Below are 11127 nucleotides of genomic sequence, written 5' to 3'. Positions count from 1 at the left end.
GATGCGCAGGCTGGTCTGGATCCATGCTGGACGCAAACCCATTATGTTGGTTTTGTCATGACGCGGCTCATATATACAATATTGCAAGGAATGCATTTTGGCGCAATAAGAAACATTGATTGTGGTAAAGTAATTTATATTTTTGTCACAGAAACAGGAAGAATGGCAATCATATTTGTTCTTGATTACGTAACAGAGAAAAAGAATTATTTCCCCAGGCTAATCTAAAAGATTATGTTTTGATATATCTTTTCAACAAACATAATTACTTCGATGATGTTGGGACTTTTTCGACTTTTTTGTTAATACATACTGTTTATTAGCTACTTCATTTTTTTATTTTCAAGCGTTAACATGTGTAGCTATAAATATTGTACTGTTATAATAGGCTACCTGTGATAAAACCCGTTAATTTCTAAACAATATCAGTGCTTTTCATTTTAAATAAACAATTTTAAACGTGCACAAAATACTATTTTAAAAATCTAAACGAGTTCCAAAGGTAAGCAACGTGTTTTAACTCTGTTCATATTTTAATTAATATTTCTAAATGTATAACATATTTATGTCCTTCGCACTATGGGAATTTGGTAGAATAAAACTTGTGAATATTTTAGTTTTGTTTATAAGAAATATTGTGCTATCTAAAAGAATCGTACTGTGTACAATGACGGTAAAATACGACAAACTGTTAGCGTCTATATGTCTATCTACAGTACTCGCGTTTTATGAGAAAACATATTGTTATGGTAGGTGTATAAAATAATTAGTTTAGAACATCAATTTATTAATTTGACATCAAATTACGCCTTAAACAAAAATGATTAATTTTGGTAACAATTCAGAACTGTTAGAAAGATATATTTATTTTGGTATAATAATGCAAATAATTGTAACAAATGTGTTGTACTCATAAAATATATAAAAATATTAAATAACATACAAGCACGAGTTTAACCATGTCATGCAACGCAGTACCAACGAGAGAGAATGAATCGTTATTTCCATTGCACAACATGGCGGCATGACAAAGAGATACACAAATGTACTTTTAGATTTTTGTGATATATTTCATCCTAAATGCAAATTAAAACTTTCCATAAAAAATAAAAATGTTTAAGAATTCTTTGCGAGTACTATCATAATCCTTCTAAATTATACTTCTAAAGCAGGTCACACAAAAAACTCGCGTTAATATGTGAATTGGTAAACGAATCTTAACATTGTCAAAGCCAGTTTATTAAAAAAAAATGTAGGTAATAACTTCTCTGTTATATTTAAGATATGAAACATATAATGTATGTTTTCATATTTCTGTACGCAAAAACTTGTAAATTCGTATTCTTTTTTTTATCTTTTTTGACAGGATTTTAAATTTCCAGCATATTTGCAAAAACATACATTTATGCTAATCATAAGAAAATTAAAATTTTAGCAAGTGGAACATTTTTAACGACCCTTCCTTAGAAATTATGTCTACGAAGCATTTAACAACAGTATACTATTTTCACTTGTATTATATAAAGCATAAAACAAACAGATATTGCCAGCAAATTCATCTCGGCTGTTGCCGTGAAAGCATTATACTCAGTGTGAAAAACACCTAGTAATACCTGTAGAGAAACGCCGCGCGCTTCAACGTAAACCCATTGGCCAATCAGTAATCTCTATATGGAAACGACCTCTTCGCATGGAGGTCATATTGGTCCGGTGCCTCGTTCTGGGATCGCGTTACAAATATGGCAAGCAGTAGCAGAAGATAGGGTTTCTCTAAGCTCTTTTCGTATCTTGTCTACCTGTACGTAATTTTAATGTTCCAATAATAGAATAGACAGCCGTTTTCGAGTATGTGTATTTCTTTTTGAATTCTATGGCTTCCGTCTATTGCTGAGTATTCACCTGAAGTCAGTGTTAGATTCTCGATTTATACCTTCGTTCGATTATTCTATGGGAATAGATTCCATCTCGTACTAGGTAAGAAAAGGCATTCTGCATGAATTTAGAGGTGGCGATTTTAATAACATTTAAATGCTTTTTCTAACTTTTAAACCTGTAGGATATGCTTAAACACATATGTAGCGCGAGCAATGCAGGTGTCTGATTACGCGTGTACTAATCGGGGCACACACGTTGTTTACTGTAAACAATATATTGAGGTCTGCATATTTGTTAATTAATGCTGAGTACATGAAGTTTTAAGAATTTGAATAATTACATCAATTACTGGACATTGTTGAAATAGACATTGTCATTTCAAGGCAGTGTTCCGGTTGGTGAAAGAATATCGCTACGTCACTAGAAACATTTGCTGTTAATTGAGTTTGTATTTTGTAAATCATTAATATTTCACATTGAAAAAAACTTTGTTTTACACATAAAATGAAATTGTTTCTAAGGAATTAATAATCTGTGAGCTATCACTTTACAACTTACACAGCGGCTGCAATGGCCGTATTCTAAAACATTAAACATACACATGTTGTTTAAATTCATGGTTGAAGTGGTATATTTGGTCAATTATTAAAATGTGGAACGATTTGAAATGCTTAGCAATTTCAAATTGAAACAGGAACAGGAACTCTTTGGTTATTTTCAGGAAGCATATACATGAACATTTATCTGAACAATTACTAATATATAAAGGTTAAGGTACGTGTTGCTTTCTTTCAGGTATGATTAAATGCTGCATTGTGTTTTTTATGTTACTAGTTTCAACCAAATTTCAATATCAAATATTTTTGTATTCCTTTTAGAGAAAACATTATTCTGCATTCTTTTATTAGTAAGTTTGCTTAAGTTTTGATTATAATTCTAGTATAGCACATACACAGTATACTTCGTTAGGAATTGCCTTTTAACCTGAGTAAATTATATAATATATATTACATTTTATCGTACAGCATAACTTAAAAGATGATGTACGTGCAATTGCCGTTTGGCTTATGTTTATAGTTACCTTTGTATTATTGCAAAGGTCTAACGAAAACGATTATGTCATGGCCGAACTCTAACTTGCTTAGCAAATTGTCTCCACCTGTTAAGCACATGTCAGATCGACTTTTCCTGTATATGTAACACGACAAACAATTTCCCTTCATTAGATCACATTGTAAACAAAGTGGTGCTAAAATAAAATAAATAGTGACTACATTTGACCTTCTATCTTTGTTCTTAACGAATCAACTGTCCACACCAACGTGTATGTTTCTTGATTCCAGCAGGCAAGAAACCAAGATATTCTTGAGAAAAATCAAAATTCTAAATGATAATTTCGTTGTAAACTATCTATCTAACATAAATAACAGTGTGTAACGTTATTTTTTGCATTAAAACTCATTTATGTATATATTTCGTCATGTGTGCTCGTAGGGAAGACATGTTTGAGTGTCAGGTGTCTGCATTAAACATTAACCTATTTCATGAGTCACAAAGTCACTGTTCATGATACAAGACGACATCAGGTGATGCTATATTACGCTATGTCGTTCCTTTATATTATATCTTCTGATGAATTACCTGTCATCAATAACACACCATCATAAATAGACATTGATGTATGCTCAATAACCTTTAAAATAAATTACCATTTTTATAGAACAAGGAAAATAAAGACAAGTTTACTGAGAGATATAGTTTATTGTCAGTCATACTCTTACGGTTATTATATTGCGTTGTGTTATCTAGCAAGAGCTTACAAAACGCATTCCTAATTGATATTTCACGCATACCATTAAGAATACTGCCAACAGAATGTTTCTAGAAGATGTATACATGTATACCAGGTTTTTATGCTCTTCTAAATAACCATTTTGTACAAACCACACACTTCCAAGTCAATTATCAACAGTTTATCAACAAGTACTCTTTCTGCAGACAACCGGATATTCATTCGTACAATATGTATAATCCCAACCCAGGTATAGTTAGTGTGAATATTTCTTGGCTGCAAAATAATTATAATACTCATTCCTAAGTGTAATTAGAAGGTCTAAATACCTGCATTGAAATGTACTGTTCTTAAGCCATTCCCTGCTGAAACAGCAAGATATTAGCCTTTCCCACCAGTGCAAGGTCAGTCGGCACATCCGTGTGGGTAGCTCAAGTGTTGAATGGTCGGATGCAAACTCAAAGCTAGATAAAGTCATAGCACAATTTCAGCAGGTTAAAGGTAAAGGTGAACTTGGAAGCGAAAGACAAATCAGTTTGCATTCTTATTGTTTGCAAAATATCGTTGAATGTTATATTTAAGGGAATGCAGTCATTCTGCATCGTAATTTTATTTTTCTATTTAAAATATTTATCCATTATCTAGTATATCAAAGTAGATAAATAGATTCTACAAGAACATTAAATATGAACTTTTTATATTAAAGTAAGAAAAGAGTAATAATCATCTGTATATAACATCATCTAAACTATTCAGATTGGAGCGAGGCATTACAACAATAATTATTTGGCGAATACACTTAAAATTGTTCACCTGAACATAACACCCATTCTTTTGCGGTGACGAGCACGTTTGGATTTCTAGTTGCGACTTCGATATTGTATAAACAAAACACATTTTTGAGATTTCTTTTTTTTTTTGCATGTTAACAAACGCCAATGGTACTACATTAAGATTACTGGAAGCTCTAGTATAGCCGCTGTTTGAGGTCACTTGGACATTCTAGTTCTAGATAATACTTTAATCTAGACAATCACTAACTAAAATAAAAGTACATTTGAGCCGCGTCATAACCAACATAATGGGTTTGCGACCAGCATGGATCCAGACCAGCCTGCGCATCCGCGCAGTCTGATCAGGATCCATGCTGTTCGCTTACAAACCCTATAACAAGTAGAGAAACTGATAGCGGACAGCATGGATCCTGATCAGACTGCGCGGATGCGCAGGCTTGTCTGGATCCATGCTGGTCGCAAACGCACTATGTTGGTTTTGTCGTGACGCGGCTCATTTCACTATAAGAAATTTAAGCGCTCAATGTTTTTCCCGGGTGATCACCTTTGATGAAAGCATGTACACAATCAGGTAATGAGAAATGCCACACACAAATATAAAGAATTAACAAGATAACACGATCAAACGCAATTTACAAAACAAAACAAAAATCGTTCTGAGTATATTTTCTTTTCTTCTACTCCTTTATTTCTTTGTGGTTCCAAAGTTCTTTTCAGTCAAACGAAATGCAAAAAGGAATGCAACTGTCTTAAAAATGTGTGTTGTGTGTATTTAACTATACCAATGTATTAATGATTAAACAATAAACAAATGATAGCCAGATTGATAAAACTTCACCATTATCCGTGTGGTATTTTCTGTAACGCCTTCATATTCACATGTTAGCAGGTTTTGAACACATTCCAACACCTCTTCCCAGATATATCATTACGCGAACGTCAAACGTCTTTAAAGAAAATTTTAATAAAATAGAGCCAAATTTCAAAGAGAAGATTGAAGGCTGCTGTGCAATTCACCACAGTTAAGGTTGGCGTTGGCAATGCAGGTGTAAGCTAGGTTAACTATATTCCATATAAATCTGTCGGCTACTGTTAAAGTACCGATTTTATTATCAATTAGATATATTTATGAAGTTTTGATGCGTTGCATATGTGAGTTAAAGGAATAGGAATGTGTAGTATTTGAAACAACTAGGCAAGTAATGTGGCGCTAGTTCCTTGCCTTCAATACCTTTATTTACCGTTACGAATTGCCCAGCAACATTCTCGTTTTGTAAAACATTGATTTCTACTATAAATGTGTCCCCAAGTTTATTAATCCTGGCATGAATATCAAGTGACACATACATATTATAGGTGTGTATATATGTTGTATGTATCTATAATTATACAAGATTATAATATATAGATTATTTACAATACGATATATGCGTGAGATCAGTGAAGAGGGATTCTAGCTAATTTATCTAGTTTTTTCAAGATAACCGACGATCTTCTGAATTAAGATTTTATATAAGTTAACAAAATTATAAAACTATTAGAAGATTAAACAAGAATGACTTTGATTTTATCTTAATTCTTTCAGCCATTCAAATTTATAATTTCGGTGATAAAGGATCTCTTAGTGTTAGATCTAGTATATATACGTTGGTTCCATTTGGTTGAAACCTTTCTAGTCATTTCCTGGAACCTGTATCCTTGTCCTAAGCAATGGACGTGTTTTGCTCAGGAAAACAGCGACTTGCCCATTCTCCAGATTACCGAGGTCATTGATTTACTCTTAACGCATTTTACTAGCTAGCCATTCTCCTATCCTAACTAAAGGTTGACTGACTACTTTTTATATCTATTCTAGAATTTCGTTTATGTTATTTTTATATCTTTAACCTGCTAGGCACATTTCTCAAGTACAAATGTATATGTTATCACAGCTGTTTATGTATCAATTTTACACTCTTGTACTCTTGTCGATCGGCGTCCATTCAGTTTGTCTAATTATATGTGTAAGCTTTATGTTTATTATAAATAACAATCACAATATGAATCGAAAGAATACGGAAAAGGCCAAAATGTTTCGATTGCACGTTAAATATACGGCATTTTGTAGAATAATAAAAATAATGTTGGAACAATACCGTATAGGTTTTTTTTGTCTTTCTGTCAACTGCACGAGTTATACTCTAGCCAGTTTTATTGTATAAAGAAATATGACATTAATAAATGCTAACAGCTAGCACCAACAGACATATTCTATACCATATGTTAATGATGTTAATTAACATATGAACATATTCCCCGAAATACGAGAAATATCTCGTCTGTTGACCATATGCATTTATCAAGTATATTAATTCTCCTACCCACTGACCAATTAGTACATCACTAATATTACCGTGTATGTATTACATTAATCAATAGCTTGCTAATCCTATACAGATGTGTAATGAGTATTGTTCAATATCGATAATGGTATATTCCATTGACATATGTACATGCTCTTTTAAACAATAACATGTGCTGAGCTTCGCGAAGATCAGTTCTATATGTATGTATATAACAGCTGGATGGAATACCAGGAATACTTTGTCTGAACGACATTGCTTTTATAAACTTAAATTAGTTACAATTATAGTCATTTTGAATGATAGAATTGACAAATGAGAAAAGTACAATTTTCCCGAATTTTCCTTTCCTTTTCCGAGAAAACTAAATCCTTCACAAGCAATGTCAACTCTGGTAGTATATGACAAACAACTCTGTTTGGTATTTCGAGATTTCTTCATGAAGTTTATTGTGGTAATGGTTATTATATGTCAAAATTTAATATTAGTTCTAGTATATGTTCGGACATAAGTAACATAACCGGTAGTTTACTAGTTAGAATAAAAGAATACGTGTGATTATTTAGATATATAATCTAATATAATGTTTCTCCTTTGTATTGTAAGAGAAACAGTTCCATGGCCTCTACCTGCTTTTGTGAATGCCATTTTAAAACATTTCTCAGCTATTGCTAAATAGTCTTTTGGTGTTTTTGTTGTTGTTGTTGTTGCTGCTGTTGTTGTTGCTTTTTAAACCCTCTTTTCTTCATTTACGTTTTTAAATGATAACTAGGTATATGTATAATATATTTGAACTTGACTTGTGAGGACCCATGAAAATCAAAAATGCAGAAGCGGTTTTATTGAGGATATTTATGGGAGACAATACTATATGCAACATCCCGCATAGACATATGTATATTATTTATTCAGTCTAGAACATCTAAATGTTTTGTAACCGAACCTTGCTTTACCTTGGCTAGCTTAAGTTGATCCTACCGAAAATCAAACATTGCTTATTCATTTGTTTTAGAGACAATGTCCTGAACGCAAACTGCATATAATTACTAAAATAGTTATTATACTGCTAATATATTCATAAACTAAATAATGAGGAACATACTGGTGGATAGTAAAGATTCATTATATTTCGGTTTATTAATATACTAGTATATTTATATTAGGTGCTTGGTAAAACTGTACAGTGATGTTAGCAGGGTATGGTGTTCTCTATAGACAGGTGATTGAATCTTGTATCATACAATAAATGCATCGCTAGTAATTTTCCCTCACTCTTCCCGTGCAAGTTGTTGATATAATGATAGCGGCAATGTTGTTGATTTCTGGTGATTTTCTATCATATTGATGCATATATTTTGCCGGAGAATGTTTTCGCTTACCATGAAAATATTTGCTTGATCTGGTTTTATAATCATTGGCAGTTTTTCAATTACTTTTCTAAGCAATCCTTCGACAAGAAAATAATTACCTCTGAAAACTTTCAGCATCGTATGCATGGAAAGACGGTCAGATAAAGATCTATATGCAAAATTTCCGTCTTTTACGTCATATCACTTCTGGCGAGTTTTAACTAATGCTCACGAGGGTCGTTCATGAAGTGTCGTTGAAAAAGTGTAAAATGTCAGAAATATATCAGAAAAAAAGTTCTTTTTAAATTAGATGTTTTTGGTAATCATCATATTTTTAAATGAGAAGAATAGATGTTTTACATATATACTCCTAATCACTATAATTATTATTGTTAGTTATCACCAACAGTCTCAGGTATATCTCGCTCAACAACCTTGTTGATTACAAAAATGCAAAGTTATCAAAGAACCCTGGCGAAATATATATATATATCATGTGACACTTTAATTAGAAACAAGAAGAAAACAAAATAACAGCAGCTGTGTCTGATAGTATTACTTCCTTAAAAATGAAAATGATTGTGAATAATAAACAAAAGAATTAGATTAAATAGCTCTATATTGAATGCATTACACATATAGGCAGCTTAAACATTGTTAGAACCCACAAAAAGGCATTAAATATTTGCTTTATAGACAATGCTCTTGTCAGAAGCTGATTCAAGCTGTGTCAATAAAATCCTTATGAATAAAGTAGTATGCTGTATAAAAGATAGATCTGCACACATTTAAGTAAACTCTTATATTCCAAAAACTTACTTGGCGCATTGTTTATAGTGACTGAATAAAAATTATATGTTTGTTGAAGGTATTTGCAAGTGAAGAACGACAAATTTACGACCTCATATTATAGTGGGTGTACTCTTGCTAATTTCAGACAGGAGTTCCTGCTCTTTAATAAACATAAAATATTGTAAGGAGTGCCTTTGTTATAAATCATAGAAGTATTCTGTTTTTCGAGTGCACTCTTGGCACTTGTCGAGTCACGTGACTAAGGTGTGCACATTTCCTTTGTGTTATTTAATTCATTCATTACGAAAATTCTTCGATAGCAGCCAACCACTGCTTTCTGAACTTTATCTTTCTGTCTTTTTTCATTATTACTTTGATGTTGCCGCAGGTTTTTTTCTTGAAAAAGCAATGAGATGTTGTATGTGTTTTCCTGTTGTATGCTAAATTAAGCAATAGAACCTCACGTCAACTTTAACTTTTCTTACTTCACATACTACTTATAAGGAAGAAGAAAATGGTTTATTTACCTATACATCTAGTTACATAGAACCTTTACATATACAATATTGTCATGTTGTTTTATATTATTTTTAATTTCGCATTCTCGACGTTAAACGATTAAACATTTATAATGCTGCTATGACATGTGTTAATATAGTTTGTTTGTCATAATGTAGGGTTTCATGTATATTCTATTACATTTTATTAAGTAATTATCGAGGATAAAACATTTCAAATGTAATGATTGATAGGTTTATACAATTTTGGTCACATTTCTTTCTTTCACTATGTGTTGAAATTATTCCTTTGAATTGATAAGGCCTTAGTTTGGACATTAAATTTGAACTCTGGTATACAACAAGACCGTTGAGTTAATATATATGAAATATTCTATAAAATTAACAATTGTGGAAAAGTTGTAAACCGAAACCCTTAACGGTTGCCCAATAATGCTAAGTTAAAAATGTTGCAGTTCAAATTAATTGAGGCTGTTTATAGACGACAGTGGAATATGCAATCTAGCAAGTATGGTCCGTAGCACCGGCAGAACTCAATATCTAAATAATTGAAAATAGATTTTTGCAACAGATGCTTCTAATTTATAACATTATTAAGTAAGAGCAGATTATACACTTTTATTTTATCTACATCTTCAAGTGATTAACTTAACTTTTTCTGTTATATAGTTATATTGTTACTTAAAAATAGATGATGACATTTAACTAATCATTTTTGTGAGTAAAAAAGGTAACGTTTATTTCTATTTAACACAACAAAAACACAGGTAATTTCTTAATTATTATACCTTGGTATATTTCACCTTGTAAATATACAGAAATAGAGAGAGAGAGAGAGAGCTATATGTATTCACAACATATATGTTTTACTTACACAAAATACAAAGAGAAAAACCTTGGATACAATTTGGCAAAGAATTTCTGCTACCTATCCAGAGTGTCTATGTAAGATATTTTCTCATTAATCAAACATAGATAGTATATAAACATAAGTTTACCTGTATGCTTTATGACACATATAAAATTTGTTTATCACCATATCAAGTTAAGTTAAACAATCATTAGCACAATAGAATATAGCATTAAAAAACAACCAATAACATATATTACCAAATATACACATAACAAATAAAATGTGATAAAAGAGAACAGGGCATGGTTTAAGACGCATCATATATACAACCTTTATCATATAACCACCTGACGATATTGTCATTATATTGACGTCTGTTTATATCAATTTGTATTATCTAATTAAATAATTATCAAGTTACTTAATTAAATGATCAATTTATAAAGGACTATGAAATTATCAGAATATACGTGTCTTATATACAATTTGAAGTTCATTATAGCAAACTAATACAAGTAAACTTACTATTATTGACATTAAAGCAGACATACATTTTGAAATTCATAATGAAATTATAATCATGAACAGTATAGAATAAATTGAAATTAACCAAATTTTATTACCTTTACAAATATATTTATATTTTGTAATCTAAGTTTTACATATTAATTATTCTTAGTTAATCTTTAACAGATCCTACATCCGGGTGTTTTATGATAACGATGGTAAATCTATTTGACGTAATGTTTGATTTGCTGTCTGAAATCTATGATATGATAGACATTTTTACAAGTGATTATTAAAATATTAAT

The 11127-nt window shown here is 31.2% G+C and overlaps 1 protein-coding gene across 17 annotated transcripts in view; it reads left to right on the top strand.

Moving 5' to 3' along the window:
• The first annotated feature begins 1762 nt into the window (after positions 1-1762).
• Positions 1763-11127, top strand: part of LOC132738655 (twitchin-like) — a 153108-nt gene continuing 143743 nt past the window's right edge. For all 17 annotated transcript variants that reach the window (XM_060726234.1, XM_060726222.1, XM_060726235.1 and 14 more), the window contains exon 1: positions 1763-1974. The gene's annotated coding sequence lies outside the window, so the exon portion shown is untranslated. The remainder of the gene's footprint in view (positions 1975-11127) is intronic.

Source organism: Ruditapes philippinarum, unplaced genomic scaffold (assembly GCF_026571515.1).
Source record: "Ruditapes philippinarum isolate M1 unplaced genomic scaffold, ASM2657151v2 ctg1639_1_1_1_1, whole genome shotgun sequence".
In the NCBI taxonomy this organism is placed as follows: Eukaryota; Metazoa; Mollusca; class Bivalvia; order Venerida; family Veneridae; genus Ruditapes; species Ruditapes philippinarum.
This window is presented reverse-complemented; position numbering and strand designations above follow the sequence as displayed.